Source organism: Lacerta agilis, chromosome 4 (genome assembly GCF_009819535.1).
Source record: "Lacerta agilis isolate rLacAgi1 chromosome 4, rLacAgi1.pri, whole genome shotgun sequence".
In the NCBI taxonomy this organism is placed as follows: domain Eukaryota; kingdom Metazoa; phylum Chordata; class Lepidosauria; order Squamata; family Lacertidae; genus Lacerta; species Lacerta agilis.
The window spans coordinates 17,664,947-17,686,978 of NC_046315.1; the positions used below are offsets into that span (position 1 = coordinate 17,664,947).

The following is a 22,032-nucleotide window of genomic DNA, read 5'->3' on the forward strand; positions in this document are numbered from 1 at the left end:
GGGACTGGGACACGTACGTGCTCGGCGGGGAAGGGGCGTAGCTCCGGGCCAGGGCAGTTGCTCGGCATGCAGAAGGTCCTGCTGGTGGCATCTCCAGGTGTGTGTATGTGTGTCCCCCTCCTTGTGTGAATGGAGAGCCGCTGCTGGTCCGTTTATTGACTCTTATTTATTTATTATTATTTAGTTACTTTATATACCTCCCTTTATCAAAAGATCTTAGGGCGTTGTACAGCGTTAAGAACACATTTTACAGAGCGCAATAATAAAAACATTAAAAGCATAATAAAGAAATAGCATGATAGTAAAATAATCATCATAACAATCCTCACCTCCACAGCTTTAAAAGGCCATAGATTATTTAATGGTCGAACGCCTGGGTAAAAAGGAAAGTTTGTGCCTGTTTGGGGGGGGGGGGGCTGAAAATATGTAATGATGGTGCCAAGCGAGCCTCTCCGGAGAGAGCATTCCACAGATGAGGAGCCACCACAAAAAGGCCCTGTTCTTGTGTTGTCACCCTCTGAACCTCCCACGACTGGAGACATAGAGAAGGCCATTTATTGCATTTATAATCCACCTTTCCCTCCAAGGAGTTCAAGGTGGCACGCAAACTTCTCCCCTCCTCCTTTAATCCCCACAACTGCCCTGTGAGGTAGGTTGGGCTGAAAGGCAGCTACTGGCTCCCAGTGAGTTTTATGGCTGAGTCGGGATTTGAACCCAGCTCCTAGTCTAACAGTCTACAGAGCCACTACACCACAATGGCCCTGCTGGCAGATGGGCCAATGGTCGATCTTAGTAGAAAGCAGCTTTAGGAGAAGTGTCATAATTCAGTAGCAGAGTGTTTTGCTTTGTGTGGGTAATGTGTCAGGTTCAGTCTGGGACATCTTCATGTTTGGATGGGACATTCCCCTGTCTTAAATTCTAGAGAGCTGCTGTCAGTCAGTGCAGGCAGTACTGAGCTAGATAGAGCAATGGTCTGACTTAGCGTAAGGCAGATTGAGGAAGAAGGGTCATAGTTCAGTAGCAGAGTATTTTGCTTTTGTGTGGATAAACTGCTGGGTTCAATTTGGGGTAGCTTCAGGTAGTGCTGGGAGATACCCCAGCCCTGGAGAGCTGCTGCCAGTCAGTGTTGACAACATAGAACTAGATGAATTAATGGTTTGATTCAGTAGAAGGCAGCTTCATATGGTCCTATGAATGTGAGACATATCCAGTGACATACTTTTTCCCATGCTTCAAACTTTCCTTCCTAATTTGTTTTTTATAATAATTCTACTAGTAGCCTAATAATTCTACTAGTCTCATTCAGAGTTGCTGTACAGAGTCAAAATAACAATGATGGGTCCCTGCCTCCTGGGAGTTTACAATCTCAAAACTCTTGCAGCTCCTGTTGCTCAGTCCCTGCTCCTGCCAACTTAGCAGTTGAAAAGCACGTCAAAGTTCAAGTAGATAAATAGGTACCACTCCGGCGGGAAGGTAAACGGCGTTTTCATGCACTGTTCTGGTTCGCCAGAAGCAGCTTAGTCATACTGGCCACATGATCCAGAAGCTGTACGCCGGCTCCCTCGGCCAAAAAAGCGAGATGAGCGCTGCAACCCCAGAGTCGCCCGCAAGTGGACCTAATGGTCAGGGGTCCCTTTACCTTTACCTTTCAGGTAGACTGTGGGTTTGTAGTTGTCCAGTGGGTTTACTCAGAAGTAGACTGCACTGTGGTCAATGGGGCTTACTCCCTAGCAAGTGTGTTGTTAGCATTGCAGCCTTAATTCCTTTTCCATGCAGTTAGTCGAAGATATAGTCCAAGATATTAATTTTTTGCAAGTTGCTTTAAGTAAGTATTGTTTCTCTCCTCTGGAATATCGCTGTTATAGAAAGAACACGGAATGAATGGGAAGGGTGGAAACCAATTTATAAAACAGAACCAGGCAGAATAAATGTGTAAAAACTAAAAAAAAAAAACGGTGGTCGAAACTTGCAAAATACTCCGCCTAAACTTACTGTAAAAGCAGTTGGCAAGTGAAGTTCATCCACATTCTGCATCTGATGTTTGTGTTATTATTTTTACAGGGGTGTGTTTGACGCTGCATGGTTCTGTGACACACTCCCATTGAATTGAGTGGTGTTGCTTGTCTGTAAGAGGGCAGTGTTTATGGCAAGGTCCTCTGGGATGATTAGCAATTTAGGATGCATGCAGCAGATCTCTGGCTCCGCTATTTAATTCCTGGCTCCGCTATTTAATTCCTGGCTCAGCCTGTGGCATTAAGTCTCCAGACCCAGTTTAATTCAAGATATGCTGGCATAACTTCCTCATCCAGGGCTCAGCCAGTTGAGCCAAGGATGGTGTAAGTCCCGGAAAAAGGGGGCGTTCCTGGGGAACGTGGTGGCAGCAGGACCGGAGAGGGTGGGGCCACTATTTCAAACCCTTCTTGCCCCTCTGCAAGGCTTAGACAGTGGTACATATATCCCCCCTCCCCATGGTGTCATACATCATAGAATTGTACAGTTGGAAGGGACCATGAGGGTCATCTAGCCCAACCCCCTGCAATGCAGGAATCTTTTTGCCCAAAGTGGGTCTTGAACCCACAGACCTGAGATTAAGGAGTCTGATGCTCCTTATAGAATTGAGTGGGTATCTGGAATGGTGAACCAAAGCACATGCCATGATTTGAAAGGATCCTTGTTACTTTGCTTCTGTGTGCTTTTCGGGTGTAAGTTGACTTCCCATAATTCTCCCCCAGGAATATATTTAGGAAGCAGGGGAAAAGAACGGGAAGCTCCGTTTTTTAACCCTTGCCTAACCCTGTTGCTGGAGGTAATGATTGCAACCCCTGCCACTGAGGTCATTGTTGCTAAATGTTTATGCTTTGTCTCCTCTCCAGCTGCTATCTTGAAGGGACAAACTAGCATTAAACGTGATAATTACTGGGAGGGCAGCAAGCAGGAGAGGGGGGAATATAACCCTTTCGTCCCCTATTGCAGTCTGCAGGGAAAAAAAAACTGAAACTATTACAGGTAATATGCTTTGGGGAGTAAATTCTCTCATAGGTGCCAATGGGAGGTTTTCTTCCCAATGCAAACAGCACTTCCGTAGGAGGGATTTTCCTCAAGACCACATACGGGGAGGAAAGTGTTAAACTCACTTCTCTGCCCACCCACCCACCTACTGGTATCTCAATAATTATCAGCTCCTCCCAGCTGATGCTATTTGTAGTTTTTTTTTTTTAAAAAAAGCTTTCATGTTGTTAATGTTTTGTGTTTTTTTTTTAAAAAATGAAAAATCTAGCCCATCCATGGCGAGCGCAACAATAAAAATACATTATAACAAAAGCAACGGAAAACCCTTCACACAGGCGATAAAAATGAGAGGCAAGAATAATGCAAAATAATTGGGCAGGTCAGAGGTTACAAATGAAATGCCTGGGCAAATGCCACTGTCTTAACCCAAGGATAGCTAACCTGCAGCTTCCCTGTGCAGATGTTCTTGAACTACAACTCCCAGCAAGCATGACTAGTGATCATGGAAGATAGGAGTTGTAGTCCAGGAGAGCGCCCCAAGTTGGCTACCCCGATGTCTTAACCTGATGGTGAAAATCTGTAGTGTTGGCGCCAGTCAGGCCTCCATGGGGGAGGGCATTCCAGAGTCACCACGGAGAAGGCACGTTTTAACATCACATCTTGTTGGGCCCTAAGCTGACGAAGGATACTTCCAAGTGACCTGTTTATTGAGCATTCCTCCCGAATTAAGTGTGCATGCACACCAAAGCTCATACCAAGAACAAACTTAGTTGGTCTCTTAAGGTGCTACTGGAAGGAATTTTTTATTTTATTTTGTTTGCACAAAGTTTGCTTTGCGGGGAGGTTAAACTGGCCTCTGCTGTTTATTGAGCATTCATTTGTTTTCACAGAGTTAGCAGGAAGGTTAAGTGGCCTCTGCATTCATCCTGATTTGTTTGAAATGACTTTGTGTTGAGCAGTTGTTATCCTACACTTCCCAGTGTTCTCTTTTGGGGTGTGTGTGTGTGTGTGTGGGAGGAAGGAATTCAAGAGCACTAAATATGTTGTAGTTTCTCAAGCTGAACTCCTCAGTAAGTGAGTGAAGGGGGAATGGGTTGCTGCATGCCTTTTTGTTGCAGATCTTTCCGGGGAAATTTGTAGGAACTCAAGGCCACTGTATGCCAAATATTCAACTGCAGTTTTCCCTTTTTTATTTATTTTAAAGGCGGTGATTGTTTAATGCCAGCAAAATAGCAGGAGTCTGAGTAGTTGAGGTCAAAGAACAATAGAAGCATGGTATTGTAGAGTTAGAAGGGACCACAAGGGTCATCTAGTCCAACCCCCTGCAATGCAGGAATCATGGGACTCGAACCCACGACCCTGGAATTAATCGTCTTATGCTCTATCAGGGGGAATATGCTATAGACAGCTTCTTATTTTAGACAATTTATATACCACTTAATGGCAGTTGTCTCTTAAGTGCTGCACACGGTGTCCGAAACTGAGATGTGAAAACTAGGAGCTAAATGGCACCTTAAGGGTAGGTAATGGACGCAACAACAGAATGTCTAGGCGCTTTTTTTCATAACAAGAATACAAAGCTGGAAATGAATGAACTGCAGCTAAAATATCATGCTCATTTTTCACATGGTCTAGTCCTTCCCCTGCCCACCCCCTAATATTCTTAGGAGGGTCTCTTTTCCAGTCTTCAGAGAGTAGCTGGATGTGGGGAGGCAGAAAAGGCTCCTCCTTTCCTTCCACTCTGCAGTTTTAATCTGAAATCTTAGGCGCAGTTGCTCAGAAACTGCTCTGAAATTCCCTGTCGCAAAATGCGGCTAGAAGAATGGGAGTTTTGGACACCGGCTGTACAATTTAGGATTGCAGCCTAAATCACAGCCTTCCCTTCCTCCCCGCGCCTTTTTGAATTGGGTGACAACACTTCTTGCTTCCTGCGAAGAGTTAAATATTTGCAAGTGGCTTTCATAAGACTTTGTGCCTTGAGGGGTTGGATTAAATAAATAAATACCACATTCTAAAGGTTTCATCACACCGCAGCATTGTATCTAGTATAAGGACATCAATTTTTCATAGGTTATTCCGAAGTGTTCTGGTTTGTTTTGTTTTGTTTTTAATCCACAAGCATAAAAATACAGTCATTGAAAACATTTTATTGCATTTTCAAGATGCAGATATATATATATATATATATATATATATATATATATATATATATATATGCACACACACACACACACACACACACACCCCTTGCAGCCCAGGAGTGTATCCCTAAAAAGCCACGAGAAATAGTTTGCATTTGCAAAAAAGATGGCCTGAATACCGGTAATTCTAGTAGTCTCCTCCCACCCATCCACCCACCTCTGGTCTGAAACTTCTCTGCCATATTACACTTCAGATGTCAACTGCTTCTGTTGTGAGACAATCGCTCCAGAAAAGGCTGGATCTTGAACATGCCGCGTTCATCTCAGTAGCACTCTCTCGCTGCTCATAATGAATTTAGGAAAGAGCTGTCAAAACTAACACTCCATTAGCAAGAAAAAGGCTCGCTTGACTTAATTTCTGCAAATTGAATCTCTGGGGTCCCTTTTAGAAGGACAGTGACAAAAGGCCCCCCTGCCGACTTTGACTGGACTTGGCAGCAACAAAGCTAGCTGCTTTGTGCATTTTGCAACTGGTTTTGTTTCTGTTTAGGGAAATGTATAAACTGCTCAATCAAAAAACAAACAAACCTCAAAGCAGCGTACATAATAAAACCTAAAATAATGACTGGTGATGCAAAAAAAAAAACCAAAAAAAAAAAACAACCCACTTATACTGGGTCTGACCACCACCAGAGCATCAATTCCTGACTGGCATGATTTTCGACCAGGTTGTCTCTGAGCCCTTTCTGATGATGCTGGAAGAGGTTGTTGGACCTGAGACCTGCACAGGTGAAATAAGGAAAAATACAAAGGTAGGGCTGCCATACGTTCAGGATTTCAAAGGTGGAAGTGACGTCCGGGGTGGGGTGGGGGATTTCTAGAAGCTCAACAGCTTTGGGGTTTGTCTTAGAAAAAGCTCAACAACTACCAGGCTGTCCTGAAAGTAGCTCAGCAATTTTGGGGTTTTCCTAAAGAAAGAAAGCTCAACAACTTTTGGGGTGTCCTGGTTTTTACTTTTTGAAATATGGCAACCCTATGAAAGGAAGGGCTTAAATATATAGAGCGGTACCTTGGATGTCGAACGGATTGGCTCCCGAACAAATTGGCTCTCGAACGCCGCAAACCCGGAAGTAAGTGTTCTGGTTTGCGAACTTTTTGGGAAGGTGAACGTCCGACGCGGCTTCTGCGGCTTCCAGCAGGAAGTTCCTGCAGCCAATCGGAAGCTGCGCCTTGGTTTTCCGGGACTCCTGGAACAGATTTAAGTTCAACAACCAAGGTACCACTGTATGTGAATATATATGTGAATACCTTTACTTTACCTTTTCCAGATAGCTTCACTTTGCTAGGATCAGTCTTAAATTTTCACAGTTTTCAGTTTTCTCGTGAAAGGAGAAAGTACAGACACCCCACAAGAAATGGCCTGTTCATATTTCTGCGCGTTTGCAGTTTTATTGATGACAATTACAGATAATTGCACAGGTGTTCATTTTCTGGAGATGAGATTTTATACATGTGCTTTTGTTATCTCTTTCTGCTTCAATGCAGCATCGGGCAGTGTTCCCTTTTTTTTAATTCTCGTTTTCATGAAGAAGGAAACCCAGTTAGAGCGAGTGGCAGGTTGAACAATGCGAAGTCTCTGCTTCAGTTCCTTGAAGGCTTCTTGCGTAGCCTCTGGCGCGGGATTTCCATTGCGATAGTAAAGATAATTTAAAAGGCTGTACAGTAATCCTGAGTCACCTCTTCCTGCAAGAGTAGTAGTCCATTTCACCTAGTTAGTACTTTAAAGTATGGAGGAGTCTTGTGACATTGTAAAAACTAGCACATGGGTAGGCAAACTAAGGCCCGGGGGCCGGATCCAGCCCATTCGCCTTCTAAATCCGGCCCACGGACAGTCTGGGAATCAGCATGTGTTTACATGAGTAGAATGTGTCCTTTTATTTAAACTGCATCTCTGGGTTATTTGTGGGTCCTGCCTGGTGTTTTTACATGAGTAGAATGTGTGCTTTCATTTAAAATGCATCTCTGGGTTATTTGTGGGGCCCGCCTGGTGTTTTTACATGACTAGAATGTGTGCTTTTATTTAAAATGCATCTCTGGGATATTTGTGGGGCATAGGAATTCATTCATTTCCCCTGCCCCCCCAAAAAATATAGTCCAGCCCCCCACAAGGTCTGAGGGACAGTGGACTGGCCGCCTGCTGAAAACGTTTGCTGACCCCTGAACTAGCAGCTCACATCACACAGTGAATCTGATTTGGATATTTCTTTCTGGTATAGTGAGAATTGTAGAGGAGTAAGTTCAGAGGGTACGAATGTACACTGTTTTGATGATGATGGGGGTGGGGCTAAAAAAATATTAACATGCCCATCTGTCTAGAAATTTACAAGTATAGTAACATTACTTATCTAACCTAGTAGATTTCCTAAACCGAGAGTAATTATAAATTACTTACTTTTTCAAAACAAGTCATTTCTTCTGTCGAAACCTATTCATTTACAACACATATACCCCACCAGCCACCTAAAGAGGTAGACATGTAATAAGTGACTCAGGGTTAAAGTCTCTCTGTAGCCCCATTTTATCCACAGTGAACCCTATGAGGTAGGCTAGTTTAAAAATGTTCACTCAGTGACATTCTCAGCTAAGTCTGGATTTGAAACTGGGCCTCTGTGGCTCGGCACTGAAACAGAGATGTAGAAGAACCACAGTCCTCAGGGCATGAATGTGGCCCTCCATACCTCTCTTATCTGGCCCTCATGACTCTTAGAACAGTAGTATTTTTATTATTTGTACCCCAACCATCTGACTGGGTTGCCAGTCAGCTCTTCCCAAACTACAGCCCTCCCTGGCCCTGCTTCCCACACCAAGTGTTTTTGCCTGGCTGGAATGTGTCTCATAATGCTTGCCTGGATGAATCACAGAACTGTAAAGTTGGAAGGGACCCCCGAGGGTCCTCTAGTCTGGCCCCCTGCAGTGCAGGAATCTCCAACGGAAAGACTGTAGGAACTAGCCTGGTGTACAAAGGTAAGGTGTACGATTACAACGGTACAATTGCTCTGTACACCCACCATTGGCACGTGGCCCCCAGAAAGCTCCCCAGAAGGGAATGTGGCCCTTGGGATGAACAAGATTCCCCACTCTTGCACCTAAACCAGTTCCAGCAGTTTTCCCATGCTAACTCTCACGGTGCTTCCCTTTTCGGTGTTTCCCTCCGCTCTAAGTAACAGTGAAGGATTATGTGTGTGTAATCGTTTAAGTTCACATCTGAAAATTGCGCACTTGTTACTGTTGAAAATGCCCTGAAATGTAAGCTCAGAAGAAGCGCATATTTCTCACGGTGCTTTGGAATTTGTTTACTTTGACAGTCCTTTGCGCAAGGAAGTTTCATGTTCGGTTTTGTTGTTTTGCTGCCTCTCATCCAAAGCTTGAGAAATTCCACTAAATCTACGGGATTTGTCGATGCAAGGAAAGAACTTGGCTGTTCCCTTGGATTTTGTGTTGGGTACAGGGACATTTCACATGGGTGTTGCACAGGACCCCTGGTAGGTTTGCAAAGAACCAAGTACGCGATTTTGAAATCCCTTGAAGCCAATTCGCAGTCTTAAGACTCCTGGGCTTGTGAGTTCTTCCATGTTGGGCAAGTGAGCAAGCGTACCTTCTCCCTCCTCCAGAGACATAACACTTTGTGGAGTGTGGGCTTGCCATCTGCACATTTATTCCCCCTTCCAAAAAAAAAAAGCTTCTTCTTCTTCTTCTTCTTCTTCTTCTTCTTCTTCTTCTTCTTCTTCTTCTTCTTCCAGAAGTGTTCCACATTCTGCACAGAAATATTTCTTGGAATCGAGGCTAGGGGGTACCATTTTCAGTTAAGATGCTTTTAATCTGCAACTAGGGTGAAAGTTCCGAATGAGTTCCATACCTCCACTAAGAATAAATTTAAAGGTAAATGATTAAACTGGCGGAAGAAGGCAATTCAGAATGCAGGTAGATGGTGCAACATTTTCCTTGTGAAAGCGATGGTGCTTGTGTTTTTTCTACACAGTACTTCCATAATGATGACACAACCTTGATGGCAGAAAGTGAGGAGGAATTAAAGAACCTTTTAATGAGTGTGAAAGAGGAGAGCGCAAAATAATGGTCCGAAGCTCAACATCAAAAAAACTAAGATCATGGCCACTGGTCCCATCACCTCCTGGCAAATAGAAGGGGAAGAAATGGAGGCAGTGAGAGATTTCACTTTTTTGGGTTCCATGATCACTGCAGATGGTGACAGCAGTCACGAAATTAAAATACGCCTGCTTCTGGGGAGGAAAGCAATGACAAACCTAGATAGCATCTTAAAATGCAGAGATATCACCTTGCCGACAAAGGTCTGTATAGTTAAAGCTATGGTTTTCCCAGTAGTGATGTGTGGAAGTGAGAGCTGGACCATAAAGAAGGCTGATCGCCGAAGAATTGATGCTTTTGAATTAGGGTGCTGGAGGAGACTCTTGAGAGTCCCATGGACTGCAAAAAGATCAAACTTATCCATCCTTAAAGAAATCAGTCCTGAGTGCTCCCTGGAAGGGCAGATCCTGAAGTTGAGGCTCCAGTACTTTGGCCACCTCATGAGAAGAGAATACTCCCTGGAAAAGACCCTGATGTTGGGAAAGATGGAGGGCACAAGGAGAAGGGGACGACAGAGGATGAGATGGTTGGACAGTGTTTTCGAAGCGACTGGCATGAGTTTGGCCAAACTGCGGGAGGTAGTGGAGGATACGGGTGCCTGGCGTACTCTGGTCCATGGGGTCACGAAGAGTCGGACACGACTGAACGACTAAACAACAACAAAAAACTTCCATAATAGGCTTCAGGCAAGAATGGTTCTTTCAACCTTCATGTCGCTGAACTGTGGTTGGTGTTGAGATGTGATCTGCTGTAGCTATTTCTGATCCTTTCTCATTTGTAAGGCAGCCTAGTAATCAGGCGTTTTTGTTTGTTTATTGGGGTACATTTGAAGCTTATTAAACTTACCAGTCGCTTGTTACCTAAAATGTCTGCAACCAACGTAAATTTAAAAGCGTAAACATAAATCCATTTAAAAGTTCAGAATACAGGGTTGTAGTAGACCCACTGGGTTTAGGTAACTTAAGTATTGATGGAGTGAGTGTACTCTGGCTAAAGAGTGTCCGACTCTTTGTGACCCCATGGACCAGAGAACACCAGGCACCCCTGTCTTCCACTGCCTCCCACAGTTTGGTCAGTTTGTTGTTAGCTTCGAGAACACTGTCCAACCATCTCATCCTCTGTCGTCCCCTTCTCCTTGTGCCCTCCATCTTTCCCAACATCAGGGTCTTTCCCAGGGAGTCTTCTCTTCTCATGAGGTGGCCAAAGTACTGGAGCCTCAGCTGCAGGATCTGTCCTTCCAGCGAGCACTCAGGGCTGATTTCCTTCAGAATGGATAGTTTTGGACTTCTTGCAGTCCATGGAGCAGTAGGGCGTGTCATTTAAGGACGAAAAATTTTATTTTGTGAATTTGCTCAATGAGGGGGTCTAAAAATATGTAATTGCACATGAGGAATCCAAATCTGCAATTATTTTTATGATTGGTTGATGATTAGCTTGGTAAATTGAGATTTGTTTGAAATACACTTTAAAAAAGCCAAAAACTCGCATTTTGAAGCAAAGTTAAAGTTTTTAATCATCTTACACAGCTGCCCCATTCAAGGATCGAACCTGTGAACTTGCCGTTATAAGCACCACGCTCTAACCAACTGAGCCAGCCATTCAGGCACTATCGCTGTCTCCTCTCCGCACCCTGCAATACGTAATTAATTCTCCACAATTCCCAAGTTTTCACTCTTTTTCTGACTATTGCCTGGACTTAGAATCTTAGAATCATAGAATCATAGAGTTGGAAGAGACCACAAGGGCCATCCAGTCCAATCCCCTGCCAAGCAGGAAACACCATCAAAATATTCCTGACAGATGGCTGTCAAGCCTCTGCTTAAAGACCTCCAAAGAAGGAGACTCCACCACACTCCTTGGCAGCAAATTCCACTGCCGAACAGCTCTCACTGTCAGGAAGTTCTTCCTAATGTTTAGGTGGAATCTTCTTTCTTGTAGTTTGAATCCATTGCCCCGTGTCCGCTTCTCTGGAGCAGCAGAAAACAACCTTTCACCCTCCTCTATATGACATCCTTTGATATATTTGAACATGGCTATCATATCACCCCTTAACCGTCTCTTCTCCAGGCTAAACATACCCAATATTAATAATACAGATAACTACATATTAATAATTAATAATATTAATATTAATATTAATAATACAGATAACTACAATACATATATAACAGAACTACAATATCTTGTAATAAATTTTAGGCACTTATCAACATCTGTTTTCATGAAAATTTGGGAATAATATATATGTTTAAATGACAGAAAAATTTAATTTTTTAAAAAAAAGTAGGAACTTTTCACATAGATATTTACCAAGCAAGACCTAAATATTTACAAGTAACCAAAATATATTTCAAATTACCTAATCATACCACAACTTTTTAACACCCCTCAAATCAGGACTTTTAAAGATAAAAAATTCAACACGCCCTAATGGAGCAGTCAAAGGCATCATAGATTTGTAGAATTAGAAAGGACCCCAAGGGTCATCTAGGGATGCCCAGGAAGGCAAACTTTAATCAAGGGTTTAAGTCAGGGGTCAGCAAACTTTTTCAGCAGGGGGCCAGTCCACTGTCTCTCAGACCTTGTGGGGGGGCCGGACTATATTTTGAAAAAATAATAATGAACAAATTCCTATGGCCCACCAATAACCCAGAGATGCATTTTAAATAAAAGGACACAATCTACTCATGTAAAAACATGCTGATTCCCGGACCGTCCGTGGGCCGGATTGAGAAGGCGATTGGGCCGCAGCTGGCCCCTGGGGCCTTAGTTTGGGGACCCCTGGTTTAAGTTGTGAATATTTGCCACTTGGCCTTTTCCATTTCTGCTGTATAAGAGGTGTACAGTGCATACTTTTGCATGTCTATACACAAGTACCGGTAAGTCCCTTTGAGTTCAGTGGCGCTTACTCACAGCCAAGCCGGCATAGAATTTCAACCTCCTTTCTTTTGCATCACGCTTCTTTACAAGATAAAAAGTTTCAACCTCCTAAGAAAGTAGTTTTTGTGAATGTTTTCCCCACCCCCGTACCCCTTGCTAAGAGTGGAAAAAGTGACTTGACGGAACCTTTATGGATTCTCTTGGGGGTTTGTAGACTGTGGTTACCAGATTTTTTTCAATGAATCAGGGGACACTTTTTTGGGGGGGAAGCTGAGTAGCAACAGGGAGTCAGTAGTGGGGATGGTGAGGAAAAGATCCTGGGCCCAAGCACAAATGCATATTGTGTAAAGGTGCAAAGCCCTTCTTTCGCACCCTGTGAAACATAAATGCGCAAAGCTGTTTTTTTTATAAAAAAAACTGGGCAATGCCCGCCTGCCCTAGCCTCCCCCGATCTGTCAAAACAAAGGGGGCAGGAGATCTGTACCTCCGGACGTCCCCGGTTCCTCTTTGGCAGTGGCGGTGGCAGCAAGAAGCTCCTGAAGCCAGCCAGAGCCAACTGCGCTACCAGGCTGGCTCTGGGCTGCCGAGACTGCCGCTGCCATGTTTCCCGGGGACATATTTGCAAATCTGGGGACGTTCCAGGGACGGAATTTGTCCGGGGGCAGATTTGCAAATCCGGGGGACTGTCCCCGGGAACCAGGGACGTCTGGTAACCCTATTGTAGACTGGGAACCAGTTATGTCAAACTGGCAGTTTCCGGTTAACAATTGTTTCAAGATGGTTTTCTGCTCGACCTGTTCCCTGCAACATTGGTTTTGTTTTCATCAACCATATGCCAAGGACAAAACTTTTAAAAATAAAAATAAATAAATCTTACTGTTGAAAGGGTATTTCTTTTTCTTTGGAGAAGAGAACAGCATGCTGAGAACTGCTTGCAGAGTCAACACTTTCCCCAAAGCTAAATATTCTAGGCTTATATAAAACAAACAAGTTTTTTTTCCTTTGTCCACAGCACCCTGGCGAAAAAGATGCTACTATTTTGTCCATCTGGTGTCTTTTCAGATGTTTTGGACTACAACTCATATCAGCCTTCTGCTGGGTTATTGTAATCCAAAACCTCTGGAGAGCACCAGGTGATTTAAACAATTTCCCATTATATTGAAAAGGAGCGCGGGTGGCGCTGTGGGTTAAACCACAGAGCCTAGGGCTTGCCGATCAGAAGGTTGGCGGTTCGAATCCTCGCGACCTTTACCGTTATATTCAAAGCAGCTAATCACCTGGTTCACAATCCTGTGCCTCCTTACTTCTGGGTAGATAACTTCCTCTTGAGTTAGTGCATAGGATTGCAGCACAAGGCCCTTTCCCTAAAATACCCGAATCGATGGAATGTTGCAGATTTAAAGCATGAAACAAGAACAGTCATAATTGCAGTTACAGGTGGGTAGCCGTGTTGGTCTGCCATAGTCAAAACAAAATCGAAAATTCTTTCTAGTAGCACCTTAGAGACCAACTGAGTTTGTTCCTGGTATGAGCTCATACCAGGAACAAACTCAGTTGGTCTCTAAGGTGCTACTAGAAAGAATTTTCAATTTTGTTTTAAGAACAGTCATAATCGAAGGTCGACCACCATAATTGTCCCTGTTGTTTGTTTAAATTCCAGTGTTGATGTTTTTTTTTTTAATAGGGCATAGAACAAAAGTTCTCAGGGTGGCTCGCCGCGGGAAATAAAAACAACTTGAAATTCAAACAACAGCATACCGTAAGTTTGCATAACAGCAGTCACAGTGAAGAAAGGCAGCTGAAATCTGAAACAGATGAAAAAGGCTGGGGAAATTCACAAAGGTTTTCACTTGGTACCGAGCAATATCAAAGTAGATGCCAGGCGAGACTCTCTGGGAAGGACATTTCGCTGCTGGGGCGTTGGGATCCCCACAACACTCCTCATTTATGTGTCCCTCTGAATTGAACATGTGTTTTCAAGCCAATATATATTACCCATCAGTCAGCACGCTACTGCTTCTAGTTCTAGCCCTAGTTTCTTTTAGCTATAGCTATTGTGTCGTGCAAGCCAGGGCATTGATTTTATTTCATAGAATTGTAGATTTGCAGGTTTGGAGAGGACCCTAAGGGTCATCTAGTTCAACCCCCTGTAGTGCAGGAATCACAGGAATTCAAGTCCAGGCAATAGTCAGAAAATTGGAATTGTGGAGAATTAATTACGTATTGCAGGGTGCGGAGAGGAGACAGCGATAGCGCCTGAATGGCTGGCTCAGTTGGTTAGAGCGTGGTGCTTATAACGGCAAGTTCACAGGTTCGATCCTTGAATGGGGCAGCTGTGTATTCCTGCATTGCAGGAGGCTGGACTAGATGATCGCCCGGGTCCCTTCCAACTCAACGATTCAGTGATTCTGTGTGTGATTCTGTGATTCTACCATCTCCTTTGTTTGCACATAGGCGCTGATGCTCAAAGATACACTGCCTCAGATGCTCTGTTTGTTTACTTTAACTATTAACCTCCAGTAGATTTAAACTATTTTTTTTTAACCAGCCTCTCTCCCCACCTGCTTTATAAACTTGTCTTGAGTGACCATAATTCTGTTCTGGGCCAGAAATTCCGCAAGCTGCTTATGCATTCTGAAATGATCCTCTTCCACCAGGAACCTGTGCAGAGCATTGATCAGATTCCTCTGTCCTTAATCTTGTTGGATTTTCTTTTTTTTAAAAAAATGAATCTGTAATGTTTTTATATAGTGCTTCTGTGCCTGGCTGCCATCCCTTTAGGGATCATCACCAAAGTAGCTTATGATAGGATATAAACTCCAAACTATGCTATTGTTTATTTGGAGTGGACATGTACCTTGGAGAGTCTGTAGTGAACCTTGCATCCAGTTCCCACCTGCTCTGTGTATATTTTTAATTCAATGGTCTTTCTCTCTCTTAAACTCCCTATTGCTTTCTAATTCATCATATACTGCGAGGAGCCCACTTGTTTGAATATCCACCTCTGTGTTTTACAGCTCGGTGTCTTCTCTAATATATCGAACCTTTGCATCTGCAAGCCGGAGGTCAAAGAGACAAGTTGAAAGCATTTCAGTTTGCACATAAGGGTGTTTCCTGTTTATGTTCCTTGGAACCTTTGTGGGGGTTAGTAGGAGAGATTAGTACGTCTGCCATGTCGCTTTAGAATACAGTAGGCGCCTGTTTTTGAGAGAAGATGCTTTGTGGAATTTTCTGCCTTAATCCCCCCCCCAACGGTGTCCTGGTCTCCTGATTTTAGTTTCAGAATAAGCTTCAGGGTGGGGGAAGTTACATTCAACTGAAACAGGTACGCAGGCAATAAAAAGATGGGCCCTGCAAGATCAGGCCAAAGGCCAGTCTAATAACAGAATCATAGAATTGCAGAGTTGGAAGGGACACCAAGAGTTATCTAGTCCAACCCCCTGCAATGCTGGAATCTTTCTTTTTTAAAAAATATTTTTTATTAAATTTTACATACATTCTTTTAAACATCCATTCATATTCAATTGTTATACATATTTTTGACTTCCCTCAACCGCTTCTCATGATTTTCAAATTTCTTATTGTATTTCCAACTTCACTATTATTTTTTCATCACAGCAATTAATTATTACCATCCAAAATTAATTTCCATAATATTTCCTAAATTCAACCTTACAAAACGTCTTATAGGCCTATTAGCGTGATTTGTTGTTTACAATTGTCTTTCAAATATTTCTCAAACTTAGTCCAATCCTTCAGGAATTCCTGGTCCCGCCGGTTTCGAACTCTTCCTGTCATCTTATCTAATTCTGCATAGTCCATTAATTTTGTCTGCCATCCTTCCATTGTCGGTAATTCGCAATGCTGGAATCTTTCACCCAACATGGGGTTCGAACCCTCGACCCTGAAATTGAGAGTTTCATGTTCTACCAACTGAGCTGTCCCAGCTGCGGGAAGTAAATACTCTCTTTTGTCTGCCCTGAAGCTTCCAACATTTGGCTTCGTTGGATGACCGTGAGTTTTACAATTTTCTAACATTTCCAAGGTTCATTTTGTAAACTGCTTTGGGGTGCGACAATTAAATAACGTTACGAGACGTGGAAAAACTTCTCCCGAGCCATTCTGTCCTAGGCGTTTCCTCCACGCTATACATACAGTGGTACCTCCGGTTGCGGACAGGATCCGTTCCGGAGCTCCGGTCGGATCCTGAAGTTTTCGCAACCAGAATTGCCTGTTCTGCGCATGCACGCGGCAAAACCCAGAAATATACTTCCAGGTTTGCCGTGTGCGTATCCCGAAGGATACTTAACCAGAGGTGCTCATAAGTAGAGGTACCACTGTAATTTTATATGATTTATCATGACCTTCCTTACCTTCCCCTACTCCCCAAACTAAAACAGCCTAAACCCAGCCTTCCTTCATAGGGAAGAGTTTCTCCAGCCCCTTGATATTATTGGGCGCCCTTTTCTGCACATCTTTGAGCTCTACAGTAACCTCTTTTATGTGCATCGCAACCACAGCTGTACAGAGTATTCCAAGCATAGTCACACCTTAGATTTATCTAACAGCATTGGGATATTGGCAGTCTTATGTTCAGTGCCTTTCCCAATGATACCTCACACAGAATTCACCTCTTTTAACAGCTGCTGCACATTGGCTGATACTTCCCACAACTCTTTCTTGCTCGTTCTCTGCCAATTCAGACCCTGTTGTGCATGCGAAGTTTTGTTTTGTTTTATCTTTTGTTTAACCTAAACAAAACCTTTTACGCTTCCTTCTGCAATTCACTTTCAGAAGCCAGCCTTATCAGATTTCTACCTACAGGGTATGTGATTTTTTTTGGGGGGGGGGCTGCTTGGTTTGTTTGTCTCTTTCTGTACACCAGTGTGGTGTAGTGGTTAAGAGCGGTAGACTCGTAATCTGGGGAACCGGGTTCGCGTCTCTGCTCCTCCACATGCAGCTGCTGGGTAACCTTCGGCCAGTCACACTTCTCTGAAGTCTCTCAGCCCTACTCACCTCACAGAGTGTTTGTTGTGGGGGAGGAAGGGAAAGGAGAATGTTAGCCGCTTTGAGACTCCTTTGGGTAGTGAAAAGCGGGATATCAAATCCAAACTCTTCTTCTCAGAAAGTTGGATGACATTGGTATGTGCCACAGCTGCAGTCCATAATTCACTTATTCTAGTAGAGGCTTAGAGGTGCAGCAGCCTCAGTAGGGTGGTACAACGCAGACGTGCCCTTCAGCGAGGGATAGCTCAGTTGGTAGAGCATGAGATTCTTAATCTCAGAGTTGTGGGTTCAAGCCCCACATTGGGCAAAAGATTCCTGCATTGCAGGGGGTTGGACTAGATGACCCTAGCAGTCCCTACCAACTCTACAATTCTATGATTCTAGGGCACGGGTAGGCAAACTAAGGCCCGGGGGCTTTATCTAGCCCAGTCGCCTTCTAAATCCGGCCTGTGGACGGTCCGGGAATCAGTGTGTTTTTACATGAGTAGAATGTGTCCTTTTATTTAAACTGCATCTCTGGGTTATTTGTGGGGCCTGCCTGGTGTTTTTACATGAGTAGAATGTGTGCTTTTATTAAAAATGCATCTCTGGGTTATTTGTGGGGCATAGGAATTCGTTCATCCGCCCTCCCAAAAATATATACTCCGGCCCCCCACAAGGTCTGAGGGACAGTGGACCGGCCCCCTGCTGAAAAAGTTTGCTGACCCCTGTTCTAGGGTCAACTCCACATGCTCTGCGATTGTTGTGGGAAATGGGAAACACCAAGTATGTAATGTACAGAGGCAATGCGTGCATTGTTTTAAAAAACCCATGTACACTTGCTTGGTAACTCTGTCCAATTCAGTTCTCACAGATATGTGCATGTGCATGTTTTATGTTCCTGAGCAAATGTGTAAGGCTGGCATTTCCTGCAGCAATTATAATGCAGTGGACCTGCCCTTGCCACTGGGAGTTTCCCGGGATTGCCAGTTGTTTGTTTACGTTTTCAGTACAATGGTCAAAGGTGGCACCATTGAAACCAATGAGGCTGTTTTGTAGCATTATAGCTTTAGGTATTTCTGGGGGAAGGCACACAGTTAAACATGATTCAGCAGTAGAAGGCTTTATAGCTCCATTTGTGCGAAGTCTATATTCATTTTAGTAGGGCCAAGCGAATGTGCTTTTGATAGCAGCCCTGGAAATACAGTTGGTCTGCAAGTTGCCTCCTATGGAGACCAGACAGACAGCATTTCTCAGGGAACTACAGGGTAGATATGGATTGTGCACACAGCTTCAAACATCACCAGTGGGAGAGCAATCAAGTTCAGCATTGTGAATGGAATAAAAGGAGATTGCGGTTGTAATTTCAGAGCCTTTGTTTATTATCTTTGAGAATTCTTGGAGAACAGGTGAGGTCCCTACAGACTGAAGGCGGGAAAATGTTGTCCCCATTTTCAAAAAGGGGGAGAAAAGGAAGACCCAGGTAACTACCACCCGGTGAGCTTGGCATCGATACCGGGGAACGCCCAGGAACAGATAATTGGTCTGTGAGCATTTAGAGATGGATGCTGTGATTACTAAGACCCAGCATGGGTTTCTCAAAAATAAGTTATTCCAGACCAATGTGATTTCTTTTTTTGATGGAATTACGATCTTGGTGGATCGGGGAAATGCTGTGGACATAGTGTATCTTGATTTCAGTAAGGCTTTTAACAGAAACAAAATTAAAAAAAATTCCTTCCAGTAGCACCTTAGAGACCAACTAAGTTTGTTACTTAACAGAGTCCCCCATGATATTCTTGCGAGGAAGCTGTTAAAATGTGGGTTGAATGAGGTAACTGTTAGGTGGATTTGTAGCTGGTTGACTGACCGAACCCAAAGAGTGCTCATTGATGGTTCCTTGTCATCCTGGAAAAAAGTGACAAGTGGGGTGCCACAGGGTTCTGTCCTGGGCCAGTTGTTGTTCAAGGTCTTTATAAATGACTTGGATGAAGGAATTGAGGGTATGCTCGTCAAATTTGCAGGTGACACCAAACTGGGAAGGGTAGCTAATGCCGCAGAAGACGGAATCAGAATTCAAAATGACCTTAACAGATTGGAGAACTGAGCACAAGCTAACAAAATGAATTTCAGCAGGGGCAAATGTAAGGTGGTGCACTTAGGTAGGAAGAACCAGATGTACAAATATAAAATGGAGGACACCTGGCTTACTAGCAGTACATGTGAAAAGGATCTAGGGGTCTTGGTGGACCACAAGCTTAACATGAGTCAACAGTGTGATGCAGCAGCAAAAAATTCTAATGCTATTCTAGGCTGCATCAACAGAAGTATAGTGTCCAGATCAAGGGACCACTCTATTCTGCCTTAGTCAGACCACAATTGGAGTACTGTGTCCAATGCTGGGCACCACAATTTAAGAAGGATGTTGAGAAGCTGGAACGTGTGCAGAGGAGCGCTTGGAGGAGCTGGGTATGGTTAGCCTGGAAAAGAGGAGGCTGAGAGCAGATATGATAGCCGTCTTCAAATATCTTAAAAGCTGTCACATGGAGGAGCAAGCTTGTCTTCTCCTGCTCTGGAGGCTAGGACTCGAACCAATGGCTTCAAGTTGCAAGAAAGGAGATTGCAACTAAACATTCGGAAAAACTGGTGGCTGCTCAAGGGTCCTGAGAATCATTATGATACTGCCGTTCCCTCACAGAGTGGCTTGCCAATCAATCCCTCTTCCCAGGGAGCTCTAAGAATTGCAACTTTGTGAGGGGAGTGGGGGGCCCCCTAGCAACTCTCAGCACCCTTGGCAAACCACAACGCCCAAAAAAATCTTTCGAGGAAGGCAGTGCTTTAAATGTAGGGTGTGTGTCCTTTGCAGCACAATTCTGGGGGGGGGGCGTGTTACTACAGAAGTTGTGTTACTGCTCTCTTCCTAATTGCGTCTGAGCATCTTTTTTGTGTTCAGCCTGCGATTCGGATGAGAGCGGCTCTCTTCACTGAAACATGTGGTTTTAAATAAAGAGTGTCTTTCTGCTTAACTACACAGTAAGGGCCTAATTCTGCACAGGGTGTTCCAACTATTTTGAACTCTTCGGCCCAAAGCTTCCTTGTCAGTGGGCTAAGCCTAGTTATCTCCATTCCCACCCTCTTCTTTTCGTTTTGCTGAATCCCAGGAGTGAACGTAGGGTTCAAGAGTTGTCGGGGTCCTGGCCGTGCATAAACAGCGGTTGCACACATCAGTTTTGCTTTGTATGTGTGCTTAAGAGGAACCAACTGCTTTTTGCAGTCCTGAACGTCATGTGAGCGATCCAAGCTTTACGATCAAAGAAAGCTAATCAGTGGCTGTGTGTCACTGACTTCTTAAGGATCGATGGAATTTGCTGCAGAATGTGTTTCATTTCCTATAAAGCAAAAGGCTTCCCCCCCTTCTTCGTCCTTTTTTCCTTTTTAACCAAATATGCAGATGGCTCTCTAATTCTGTTGTCGTCCCCCCGCCTCCTTTCCCCATTCTTGCAAAACACAAATTGCTCTCCACCCAAGTGTAGAAAATCTTGCCAGGAAAAGGGGTGAGCGAAGCTTCTCTTTCCCATGACCCTCGCTATAGCTGCTTCTCTTGTTGTTCCAAGGGCTCATTACTCGACATGCCTAGATAACCACTCTAATTCCATATGTGCTCCGTCTTATCCACCCTCCGCTTTCCAAAATGCTAGGCAGTAAATTCAGCCCAACCTTAGTTACATTGCTTTTCCCCTTAGACTGCCACTATTTTTGCCTAACTCACTACATGCAGGATGAGTGTCTTAAGTGATTTCAGTGCTGATTTGTGGGAGCACCTTCTATTTATGTACCCTTTTAATTTATTTGTTACGTTTATATCTCACCTTTCCCCCAAAGAACTCAAGGCAGTATGCACGGTCCTCCTCATTTCAGTATTACCTTCACAACTGCCCTGTGAGGTGGGCTAAGAGTTGATGACTTGCCCAAAATTGTGTGGCCTGGTTCAGGTGTAATACTCTTTGTCTTATTCATTAAACTGTGAATTATCAGATCTAAGATGAAGGATCATGACTACCTGCCTACACCTTCGTCCTCTCCCTTTGTGCATGCTTTAAGACAACATTTGTTTAAACCACAGTTTCCTGGTTCAGATGCAATGGGAAACTGTGGTTTATAATTTCCATTAACAAACCAGAATCCAATTCTGGTTTTGTATGCAAAGGTTCAACCACAGATTCCTAGTTCTTATAATTACAGTGGAACCTTGGTTCCCAAATTTAATCCGTTCCAGGAGTCCATTCGACTCCCAAAACAATTTGGGAACCAAGGTGCGGCTTCGAGTTGGCTGCAGGAATTTCCTGCAGCCAATTGGAAGCCTCAGAAGCTGTACCGGATGTTAAACTTTCAAAGAACATTCAAAAACCAAAAAGATTACTTCCAGCTTTTGATTGTTCGGGAGCCGAGTTTCCACTGTATAGCAATGTGGAATCTGCATGCAAAAAATGTGTTCCAGAAAAACAAACTTGTTTCCGCTTGTCGCTTTCATTTTACTTTGTCAAATATGTACTTTAAAAACTTCTTAGGCACAAGCTTTGGCACAGAAATGTGAAAACCAGCTTTTAGAGACATGTATTCAAATGGCTGAGGAACGCGGGTGGCGCTGTGGGTTAAACCACAGGGCCTAGGGCTTGCCGATCAGAAGGTTGGCGGTTCAAATCCCCGTGACGGGGTGAGCTCCTGTTGCTCGGTCCCTGCTCCTGCCAACCTAGCAGTTCGAAAGCACATCAAAGTGCAAGTAGATAAATAGGTACCGCTCCGGCAGGAAGGTAAACGGTGTTTCCGTGCGCTGCTCTGGTTTGACAGAAGC

The 22,032-nt window shown here is 43.9% G+C and overlaps 1 protein-coding gene across 1 annotated transcript in view; it reads left to right on the forward strand.

The window, feature by feature from the left end:
* The window catches only part of ARHGAP42 (Rho GTPase activating protein 42), a 145,913-nt gene that overhangs the window by 711 nt on the left and 123,170 nt on the right, over positions 1-22,032 (forward strand). The gene's annotated exons all lie outside the window — the stretch shown is intronic.